The sequence below is a fragment of the Mandrillus leucophaeus genome, unplaced genomic scaffold (genome assembly GCF_000951045.1).
Source record: "Mandrillus leucophaeus isolate KB7577 unplaced genomic scaffold, Mleu.le_1.0 Scaffold770, whole genome shotgun sequence".
Lineage (NCBI taxonomy): Eukaryota > Metazoa > Chordata > Mammalia > Primates > Cercopithecidae > Mandrillus > Mandrillus leucophaeus.
The window spans coordinates 223,979-236,157 of record NW_012108364.1 but is presented as its reverse complement, the minus strand read 5'-3'; positions in this window follow the sequence as shown (position 1 = coordinate 236,157).

Below are 12,179 nucleotides of genomic sequence, written 5' to 3'. Positions count from 1 at the left end.
TTATGATGGACATATTCAAACATGCACAGTAGAGACAACAGAATAATAAATCCTCTGTATTCATCAAGCAACTTCAACCATTATGAACATTCTGCCACTCTTGCATCGTCTCCCCTTCCATGCTTTAAAACTATACTAATGTGGTAGAATATCAAGCGGATATTAAAAACTATAAATATGTGAATTATGACCAAATATGGCAATGTTTATTGGAAGTAACATTTAATTACAACCACTGAAAAACCAAGTATACATTGATTAATTCTATATAAGATGATGCATTTAACATGGAAAGAAAATTTAGAATATTACAAATTGTTCAGGGTTTAATATTTTGTTTTGTTTTTTGAGACAGGGTCTCTTACCCTGTTGCCCGGGCTGGATCACTGCTCTCACAGCAGTCTTGAACTTCTGGGCTGAAGCAATCCTTTTACCTCAGCCTCCTGGGTAGCTAGGACTACAGGTGTGCACTAGCATGCCTAGCTAATTTTTTTTTTTCCAGTAGAGATGAGGCCTCATTATGTTGCCCAAGCTGGTCCTGAATTCCTGGCTCAAGTGATCCTCCTGCCTCGGCCTCCCAAAGTGCTGGGGTTACAGGCAAGAACCACTGAGCCCAGCCCAGAGTTTAATGTTTATTTGTTCATGTCTGGTATCTTTGCTCAGTTTTGTTTTAAAATCCCACTTATAAAAACATTCCAATGTTTCACTCTCATTATAATATGAAAAGTTTTCCAATTGTCCATGGCTCCAAGATTCCTACTTGCACCTAATATCCATTCTTTCTTTCTTACTGATAGAATTCCCAGTTTTCAACTGGGCAAAAGGCCACCTGTAATAAAAACTACTTTTCCCTGCTTTTTTGCTGATATATGTGGCCATGTGATTAAGTTCTGGCCAATGAGATATAAATAATGGTGTTATGTATAAATTTAAGAAAATGTTCTTGAAGGGCATGAGCATGCTCTGTGACCCCTTCTTCCTTCCTATTGGCTATAATGTAGATATGATGGCTGGAGCTCAAGCAGCCATCTTGGACCATGAGGTAAAATATGCCAAGAATGAAAGGGCAGTCAGAAGGCTGGGTTCCTGATGACTGTGAAGACGCTCCATCAGCTCTGGGCTACCTCCCTCCGGACTTATTTTACATGAGAGAGAAAGAATCTTCTATCTTATTTCTTAGGCCTTTAGCCTTTAAACTTTTTTTCATGTAAAGAAAAACATTAATTAGGCCACTGATTAATGGTTCATTTCCCCATTCAGTTCTGCTCGTAGAATCTTTGTAGGATTGTAGCAATCCCTAGTTTTCCACACTTGATTTGAAAAAGAAGCAATTCTTTAAACAGTATTATTAAAAAATACTTACCAAAACTGAGGCAATCCCTTAAGACATAACTAAATTCAGGTTAAACATTCACAATGTTCTAAGCCAATTGCCTTTGCAAACAGATACACAGAAAAGCCATCTAGTAGATCATGTGTGCCTGGGTCATTCGACATCCTGAAAACCTTTCCTATCAGTAGTGTTTCTGACAATGAAGTTGCACTTCTGAGATTCAGCCACACTCATAAACAATCTCATGTGTTGGTACAAATGAGGCACTTTGTGAAACAGTTAGGGAACAGGAAGGGGGGCTGCTAACTCCAGGAAGTATGCAGGACAGCAATTTAATGGCACATTCTGGGCTGTTTGAAAGGGGCAGACTTGCCTCCCACACTGCCTTACATTGACCTCTACATTTCCTCTCTCTGGGGCTTTGTAAGCTGCTGTAGAAGTCAAAGAGCATTGCCCACCCATATACTAAGTTGGTGTCAGTAGTGAATAGGTATTGCTGACCTCCTGAGCGTCCTTTTCCCATTCTCTGGCAACAGCCTAAGCGAATCAGTAGATTTCATTTCTTTGGCCACAAAGCTTGGGTTAGTGGTGGAAAGGTGACCTAAGCTGGTCTAACTGGAGTGAATCCTTTCATTTTTTTGAAACAGAGTCTCACTCTGTTGCCCAGGCTAGAGTGCAGGGCACCATCTCAGCTCACTGCAGCCTTGATCTCTCGACTCAAACAATCCTCCCATCTTAGCCTCCCAAGTAGCTGGGACCATGGGTGTGCACCTCCACACCTGGCTAATTTATTTTTAAAAATATTATTTTTAAAAATATTTTGTAGAGACTGGGGCATGGGGAGGGGGTCCTCACTATGTTACTCAGGCTGGTCTTGAACTCCTGTCCTCGGGTGATTCTCTTGCCTTGGCCTCCTAAAGTGCTAGAATTACAGGTGTGAGCCCTTGCACCCCTGGCCTGGAATGAATCTTAAAAGTTTTGTGGGAGCCTTTGTACAAACAACTTTTCATTTTTTTACCAGCTCAGAATCTTAGAACAGGAGACTGGAAAACTGCAACTGTCTTGCCATCACAAGGACAGAACTTTATCAAGAATGGAGCCAACTCACACAGGCTGACCTAGAAGGTAGAGAAAGAGGATTTCCTGTTCTTGGTGACATAATTTAGGCCCCAGTGTCAGGTGTGCTGCAGCCAGTCCAGCCTCTGGATATCTCAGGTGTCTACATCAGTAAGTTCTAATTCCTTTTTGTTATTATTGTATGACTTGTCACTCGGTTTGTCAGATAAAACACAGGACACCCAGTCAAATTTGAAATTCAAAGAAACAATAGCTAATTTTTATTATATGTATGTTCCAAATATTACATGGGACATACAGTAAAATTTTATTCATTACTCATCTGAAATTGAAATTTAACAGGGTGTCCTGTATTTTTATTTGCTAAATCCAGCAACCCTTCTTGTAATCAAAATGTATTAGTGATGGATGGCAACACACTGTTCACAAGAGCATCTGTTGTTTGGGTGAATGGGAGAGAGAGTCCTTGACCGGACCCAGATGCTGCAGAACCACAAAGCCTGAGGAGGTTGCTTCCAGCATTGTTTCCAAAACAGGGTGTCACACATTTATGTTGACAGTGCTAAGGACTGGGTGGGTGAGGGGCAGGCATGCAGGTGCCTGAGCTGAACCAAGAATAAGCGGGAGGCCCAGATCTAGACATACAGAGGAAGACAAAGATCAAGACACATAAAAGCACGCTTAATTTACTTTGTATTCAATAGTATAGTCAAGGAAGGGGGAGACAGAGAGAGAGAGAGAGAGAGAAAAAAAATAACAATAGAAATAATGCAGGTGATGATGACACCAGCCATGAGCAGAGTGGTCCCGGAAAGAATTTAGAGGGTGCCATATGTGACTGGTCCCTCATCTAGCTTCTCACAGTATGAGCTTCTCTCTGGGCTGAATGTGACTCAAGGGTCACGGGGATGATAGTCAAAATGTTGAACAACTGGCACTGCCAGACTCATTTCCACCCATCAAATATCAGTTCAGGCTTTCTGTCTGAGCGATTTCCCGTGAACCATTGACTTGAGCCCCTAACTTCTGCAGAAGAGGTCACACCTCTTTAGAAAGTGAAAAATGAAGTAACAGAAACCAGGCATCTACAGAGTCCAGAGGTCGCAGAGTGCAGAGCCACGTGAGGGCTGGCAGGTCAGTAATCAAAGGACAAGGCAAAGCACATTTGTGGGGTGGGAGAAGCTGGAGCTCTTTGGCAGGATGTGCCAATCTCCCACGCTTGCCTTCCTTGTCACAACCCTGCGTCACCCTGAGGGAGTTCCTGGGGGTCTGGGGGTGGTCCCTTGCTTGATTCCTATTTTGGAGTCTCTCCTGAGTGTCCCCAGCCACAGCCCTGATTCCTGAGTATCTCTGGCTCTTGTCTGACATCAGGTGGTTTCACCTGCCCTCCGAGCCTAACCCTCCTAGGACCCACGTCAGCACTGTTCACACCAGTGTGTGACGCCCTGCTTCGGAAACAACCAGCTTTGATAAACCCTTGTATTACAGTCATGGATTTCCCAGACCAGAAACCTTTCCAAACCCTCAATGAGTGAGAAAATCTATCTCACTCTTCAAAAATAAACTGAGAACTTGGGAAAAAAAATCAACCATACTATTTGTACCCAAAATACAGCCGTTGTATGGATCTCTGTTGCCAACTTGCCATTAAATCATAGATGGTTGTAAGTAATGAACTGTAATGATGATGCATGGAATGGGGCAGGCCAGGCTATGAGGCTCCCGGGGCAGAGGGGGTCACATCTGTGAGTATACATATGAGGGCTGAGGGACAGGGAGGGGACTACTCACCAAGCTGTGTTTGTGTCACTGCCATATTAGATATGCATGGACTGAAAAAGATCAGGGAACATGCTTTGAATTGCAAATAATAAGGCAAAAACATATTTTTTTCTATTTTTGCTCTGTAACTCAAATATCCCCAGACCTTGCTAGCCTGTGGGTACCAAAGAGGTCACAGTAACATGAGACTTTGAACATTGGTAGTCTCTGGGAGAGATTGGCTGGGAGGTGGAGAGGGTTTGGCTACATAGAGCCAGTCTTCCAAAGATATACTGATGCTGGTACATTGAATACTGGTATCAGACCACACTAAAGTACTGGTACTTAGCAAAGGCTTGTATAAGAGGGATCCTATAGGGTTACTTGATGAGATGCTAATGTTACTGCTTCAGCAGCTGTGGCTCCTTCTCCACTAGCTTTACCAGGTCCAAGGCATTATTCCTAGAGCACCTACTTCACCTGGCTAACTCTCCTCCTCCTCGAGACTGCAGAGTCTTTGGGCAGCCTTCCCCAGAGTATGACCCAACTGTAGTGCAGGTGTGCTTGTGAAGAGGATGGTGTGTGTGTTTGTGTGTGTGTGTGTGTGTGTTGCATAGGGTTTCCTGCATAAGAAAGGAAAAACAGTAGATGTCTCATTCACAAATATCCACTACCACTGCCTGGCTTCGTCCAGCCCTGTACATCCACAGTCACCTGTTTGAAATTCATAATTAGAAATTCTCTGGGGCTAACAAGCTGCACTTTATCTAGAGTGTAAATACACTTCCTGGGTGAAGGGTTAAGTCTACAAACCTTTCTGTATATTTCTATCTCATTTGCTCTCATCACACCTTAGCTGAGCACAGAGGAGGGAGACATGAAGTAGCAGAACTAGTGAAAGAAGAAGAGGAAGAGGAGGAGGAAAAGAGGGACAGAGGATGTAGGATCAGGGAGGAGCTATGCACCACTCTGAGTGAGACCAGCTTCTCTTTCAAGACCTCCTCTTTCCCTTCCACCTCTAGCTTCTTTGCATTTAAGATGAATTCCAGAAAAATTCCCACTCACAGGGCCTCTCTCTGATGGCACATATATGAAAAGAAGGTTCTCTGGTTTGAGGTTTGGTGCAAACTTTTGCCACCAGCTCTGGTTTTCGTTTCCAGCCTCCGGTGGTTTCTTCCCCCCGGCCAGTCTCTCAGGCTCTCTTTTTCTCTGGGCAGCCTCTACTGCCAAGGCAATGGGGTTTCTCCTACAGCTTCCCAGCCACAGCCTGGAAGCATTTAGGATCTAGACCACGTTCCTCCGCAGTCCTACTGCTCTTCTCTCCTTTGGTCCCTCATTTACTGAATCCTGGGTCAGAGCATACAACTCAAGACAACGGTTAAAACAGACTCCCTGTGCTCTTCAACCCAGTGCCTCCAGTCCTCTATGGAACTGATGTCAACTGTCCCCTCTTCCTCCTTTTTGAGCTCCTCCCCCAGAAAAGAATCCACTTGAAAAATGCAATAATGAATATGGTACACTTTCTGTATAGGTCGAAGAGGCAAGGAGGAGAGAATCTAGGTCATATAACTCCAGAAAAATGACTTGAAATGCATCTTCCAAGACCATTTTCAGTGCTGCTTCTCCCCTTCCTGATACCCTTCCCCTACCAACATGCCAAGAAATTCAGTTTTGTCCCAGCTGTCTTTATTAAATGGTTCTTCAACCCTACTGTCAATGCTCCAGAAGACAAAGTCCCGTCTGTTACATTTCAGATGCACTGGAGAAGAGTGGTTGGTTAAAAGCAAAGCTTCTGGCCCCAGATTGCCTGGATCAAATCTTAGCTCAAATACTGAATGAATTTAGACAACTGATGGAACTTCTGTGTTTCCTCATCTGTAAAATGAAGATAATAGTTTCTACTGTACTACCCAGGAGGCTGAGGCAAGAGGTTCACATGAGCCCGGGAGTCAAAGGCTGCAGTGAGCTATGATTGCACCGCTACACTCCTCCAGCCTGGGTGACACGGTGAGACCCAGTCTCAAGTTTAAAAAATAATTATTACCTTAGAGTATTGTTATGAAGTCAAATGAAATGATATTGAAAACTTAAAGCAGGGCCTGGCACACTGTAAGTGTCATACACAAGTAATAGAGTGCTTACTTCAAGGATTTGTTCTCAGGAGACAGCTTATCAACCACCTTTGTCCACCGAACGCCTCCTTTGGGATCTAACCCCCACCCACAGCACACACTTTTTAAAGATGGTCCATGCTCTCAACCAGAAGATTTGTGGTGAATGAAATTTGTTTCATTGCAATATCGTTAAGCCAACCCTCATTCATTCATTCATTCATTCATTCATTTAGGCCCAGAGAAATTCCTCCTCACAGCCTTTTTTTTTTTTTGCTTGTTAACTCTTAATCAGCAAATGTACTCCTGCCCCAAAGCTCTTCACCATGCATTATATCACACCAGTTCATTTCACAGTTTTCCGTACAACTTCCCCATGTCTTTAGTACACCCCCCAAATCAATTTGTGCATCTTTGCCCCAGTTCCTGGCTCACACTGGATTCACTCCTGACAAACGATTATTACATCGGCACACCACAAAAGCACGTTTACAATTTTAAAAGAATCTACAGGAAAATAGGGGCGATACAAGCCATAATAAACTGTGAAGCCAAATTTTGCTAAAGATATCTATCAACCTATGCCTCAAAGCCCAACTACAGTTGTAGATTTCAGCAGGCTTTTATGTTCCCGTGGTAACCAACATATGTGCAAAGCTTATAAACATATCTTAAGAAAGAATGTGAGTGGAAAACATGCTGCACTGAAGTGGGAAGAGCCAGGTCTAGCCCCAGCTCTGTGGCTGATCATCTGGGTGGGCTAGGGTAGCTACCTATAACTGACCCACTGTCTCAGACTCTACCAGTGTTTTTCAAAATGTGTGCTCAGGTCACCTACATCAAAATTGATAGTTATGCTTTTGTAAAATACATATTTTTGGGCTCCATTAGAACTACTGAATCAGAATTTCTGGGTGGGGGGAACCAAGAATTAAATTTTTAACAAGATTCCCAGGTGATTCTTAAATGCGCTAAAATCTGAGAATCACAGGGCTCTCTAATCTTTCTTCCGGTAGGTTAGAGTTCCCTGCTTATTCATGCGGGTCAGAAGTTGATTGCTTGGACCCAAAAAATCATTACAAAAATCCCTAAACCACAACCAGGCAGAATGTGTTTGTCAGAATACTCTATCATTCAACAAATATTTACCCAGTACTTTCTACATGTCAGGCACGATCCTCAGGATACATCAGTCAAAAGCGTGACAAATGCCTGCCCTCGTGGAGCTCCCATTCTAGTGTATGGAAACAGATAATAAATAAGATAAAGATGAATGAACTATGTAGCATGTAAATAGAGTAAGGAAGGGGGGTCAGGATGGAGGGCTGTTAAAATGTCTCCTAAATTATATGCATCCACAAAAATCAACTTACATGTTTATTACAAAGACTTGACAGGCAGGTCCAATTGCAACTTGAAATAGAACTTGGGAATGTGGTAGATGCTCCTGGTGCACTGCCCAGTCCCCTTTAGGGCTGATACAACTCCTCTGATACAACTTCACTTCCAACCTCTCTCCTCACCCTGCTCCTTTCACATCCTGTCAATGACTCAATGACTGAGACTGATGGGCCCCTGCCTCAAGGTGGGACCAACCTGGTGGTGAAGTTTGCACTCCCTGAGCTCTCTCCTTGCTAGTTTTCCCTATCCTGCTGTCCTCGCTCCCATTGTCCTGGGAGCACTCTTTGATAAATCACTTGCATGAGAATCCCTGTCTCCAGTTCTGCTATTAACAGAATCCAGCCTAAGACAGCATCCCCCAGCAATAGAAAAGGATACTTATGGTAGGGTTCTACAGACTAGGAGGCCTGAGGATTGTTAGGACTCACTCTCCCCCAAATCTTTATTGTTCCGTTTTCATCCTCAACTTATATATAAATATGCAGGGTCTCTGGGTGCTTGACATGACCCTGTGGAGGAACGCAGTGAGGCACTCTGAGATGCACTGCCTGCTATCTGGCCCTCTGTTCTTCTGATTCCTTCACTCCTTCAGCCATAGACACTTTCCAAGTGCCTACGATGTGGCAGGAACTGTGCTGGGCTTGGGAATACAGCACAAACATAATAAGGTCCTCAATATCACACTTGATGTTCTGTCAAACTCTGTTAATACTTGAAAATGGCCCCAGCTTGTGAGTAATTAGCTGGCTCAAAGATCACGTTCATGTAACTTTCTCACAGCAATTTTTTAAAACCAATTTTGACACATCTTTGCTCAAATAAATGAACATTCCTATCTTGAAGGCCTTCTTGAAGCAAACAGAGAAGGGCAGATGGGGGCAGAAGGGACGGGGGCCAGAGCATGTTCTAATGTAACATGAGAAAACATGTGCACACCAGCATTGTCTACTACGAAAAGAAAAGTCCTGCTTTTCCTTCATATACTGTTTTTCACACTCTCCACATCAGAGATTTATTTCTTTTTTCAGTGACACTGACGGATGTCCAAGGAGACATTCTTCACACTCTTGACAACACAGACATTCTTAAAATATTTGCAAGGTTAAGAAAATGCTTAGGAGGTTTTCTTTCAAATAATTTTTGTAATATAACCTTTCTTTGTTCCTGGCATCTTGCGGTGGCGGGGGAGGGGCAGGCAACACACACAAAAAATTAAATGGGGTTCATCTGTAGAAGTTTACCAGGGACCTCAGTGGTGAAGGCTAACCCGCCTGCTAGCCCCAGATAGCTGAGAATAAGGCCTGGGCCAGACAAGAGGGTGGGGGTGAGGGTCTTGAACTGGCAGAGCTCCTCCCAAGGGGCTGAGCCCCTCTCAATTTGATGCGGTCAGAAGCTCCAGGAATACTTAATGGACATGATTTCCTACAGGCAAAAGGAAATAAACAGTTTTGTATACGTAAAGGGCTGAGGTCATTGACCGCTGGTGTTTCTCACCTGGCTGGAGAGAGGAGGGGCTGTAGAAGTTAGCTGGACAATGATGGTGACTCAGTGCTGAGAGTTTCCTGCAAGCAGGAAGAGCTGCTGTGTTACTCACAGGCCACTTTCCCTGTGTCTATCCACAAGCTCACCCGAGAAAGAGCCTGTGCCTTTGGGGTTCGTCTCCTCCCCCTCATCTCTCTCCTCACAACCAAGAGGAAGGCCTAGAACAGCTCTAATCAGGGAATGAGTGCAGGAGAATCACCAGGGCATGGCGGGCCAATGCAGGTTTGGATTCAGTAGCTCCTGGGTAGTGGGACCTCACGGTCTGCATCTCTACTAAACTCCAGGTAATCCCAATGCCCACGCTGTCTCCGAACCACACTTGGAGAGCAGTGGCCTAGCTGGTTCCAAACCGTCCACCTCATGCTGTGGGCCGGGGGAGGAGGAGTTGGCTCAAGTGGTTAGATTGATAAAGGTGGTGTTTTTCTGATGACAGCAAATCTCCAATTTTAGCCCTGCAGACTATTCCAGAGATGGAGTGCTGCTGCTATTTGCTGTCCTTACTGCCCTTCTTTCTCCGTCACACAGTTCAGCATGACTAATCCTCCGGCCAGCTGCCTGCCTCCTGTACCTGAGCATAGGGTAGACCCCCTGGAAGAGAACATTCACCACACAACAGCCTAAAATGGAATTTCGCATCCACCAGGCGATTCTCTGCTCAGTCACCCCGCCTCCCACTGCTTTAGGAGCAGCCACGAGCGGCTGCTCAGCAAGGCAGCCTCTCCTCTGCTGCAGGAAGGTGTGCACTCTAGCTGGAGCCCACCCCCCTCTGCAGCGGAGCGTGCTTCTCATTAAACAGCCACTCCAGATGAAAGGGCCTTTTGCTTCTAAATTGCGTAAATTGCTATTTGTTTATTGCTCTCCTAATGGGGGCTGCCCTAAAATTGGCGTGAAGGGCTTTCAGTTTGCATTTTTCCTGTTTTCCAAGCCTTGCTCATTTTTCACAGCTCTTGAACTCTCTCTCTCAATTCCAGCCTGCTTGAGTGGGTGAGAGAGCAGAGGGTGGGGTGGGGGTGGAGGGGGCTCATTAACCCAGGCTAAGAGCAGCCTTGGCAAGAAGCCAGGGGAGGGAGGCCTTGCTAGGTGGAGCTGGCACCTGGCTTGTTGTGTGGATAATGACTTAGGGACCACAAGAGAGCCTGGATAAGGTGCAGTTTGGGCAGCAGCAAATATCTGGCTTGAGTCATGGCTGGATGTTTACTGTATTATTGAGAAGGAAAGCTGGAGCTGTGATGATTCCTAAATAGAATAAGGCAGGCTGACACAGACATGAAAGCTGTCAAGTCAGAATAAGGTATGCCTGTCGGCTTTGTCTCTAGGATGTTGTGTTCTTTGATTGGTCACAGAGGATGGAGCAGTTCTGAATAGCAGATCACTGTTCAGAAGCAGCCTAGCATTAAGTGAATCAGAGAGTGCCCTCTGAGGTGGAGAGGGGAAGGGCAAATTGCTTCCCGGAGAGGTGATGACATTGTCTCCTTCTTGGAGGCCATCGCAGCTCACCAAGAGGTCCCTGAAATTGGCTTCTCCAATGCCAAAGCAGGGCCGGGCTGGACTGACAGGTCCTTCAAGAAACTGGGGTAAACACAGCTTTCTTGCCTGGACCGTCTTGGATCTCTTGGGGACATTCTCAGAGGGCATGGGTTTGGGGTGGGTTCTGTGCTGGGAAAAGGGCCCTTGAAGTAGACAGGAGAGTTAATATGTTTAAAGAGCTTAGATCATTGTCCAGCACATCATAAGCCCTAAATAAATAATAGCTTTTTTTTTTTTTTGAAACAACGTCTCGCTCTGTCACCCAGGCAGTACAGTGGCGTAGTCTCGGCTCACTGCAACCTCCACCTCCCTGTTTCAAGCAATTCCCCTGCCTCAGCATCCTGAGTAGCATTGATTATAGGTGCACCCACCAAGCCTGGCTAATTTTTTTTGGTACTTTTAGTAGAAACGGTGTTTCACCATGTTGGCCAGACTGGTCTCGAATTCCTGACCTCAGGCAATCCACCCGCCTTGTCCTCCCAAAGTGCTGGTATCACAGGCGTGAGCCACCGTCCCCCCGCCCCCCCACCTAATAGGTATTTTTATTTGGCAATCTGATTCATTCCAGAGGTGCCCCCAAACCCGCCTGGAACTGAATAACACTAGCTGGTCAGAAGTAATCATCCTGCCCAAGTTTCCTTAAGTCAGCCTCCAACCAGCCTGTCATGACCAACGTAATGTATGTTGCAGCAAGTTCTTTACTGATTGAAAAGAGTAAACGTTTTCCATTGAGTTATGTCTTTAACAACATAATTGAATTAGCATGGGTTTAAAGTTGCTTTCTGAGTAGCAGGGAAAATTAGTTAGTTATAGCTGACTCTCAGGGAATGACGCAATAATCCCCCGTATTTGCCAGCTGTGCTGTAGCAGAGCTGAACACTGAAGCCACACTGCCTGGGTTTTACTCCTGGCTCAGCTGTTACTAGCTGTGTGAACTTGGGCAAGCAACTTTACCTTCTTTACCTCAGTTTCTCATCTGTAGATGGGAATGGTAAGAGAACCTACCTCAGAGAGTTGTGGTGAGGACCGAGTGGGTTCATGTGTGGAGAACATTTAGCACAGTGCCTGGCATGTAACTAGTGCTACTATACTGTCACCCCTTTGGAGCTACTGGTGTCATTTATTCTACGTCTACCACTAGAAAGAAGGCCAGGAACCACCACACTGGATTGTCTACGGGTCATTCCATCAGGAAATCGGTTGGTAAGTTGGTTGAGTAGTACTTCTCCTCATGTACTAGACTGTATATGAAGGCAGTGAATTTCGTCTATTTTATCAATGACCGAATCCCCAGCATCTATAACAGGGCCTGGCCCGTTGAACAATGTAGGTCCTTGATAAACATCTGTGAAATGTTGAATCAATGAATTAACATAAATTGAAAGGATTTTGGCCAGGCATGGTGGCTCACACCTGTAATCCCAGCC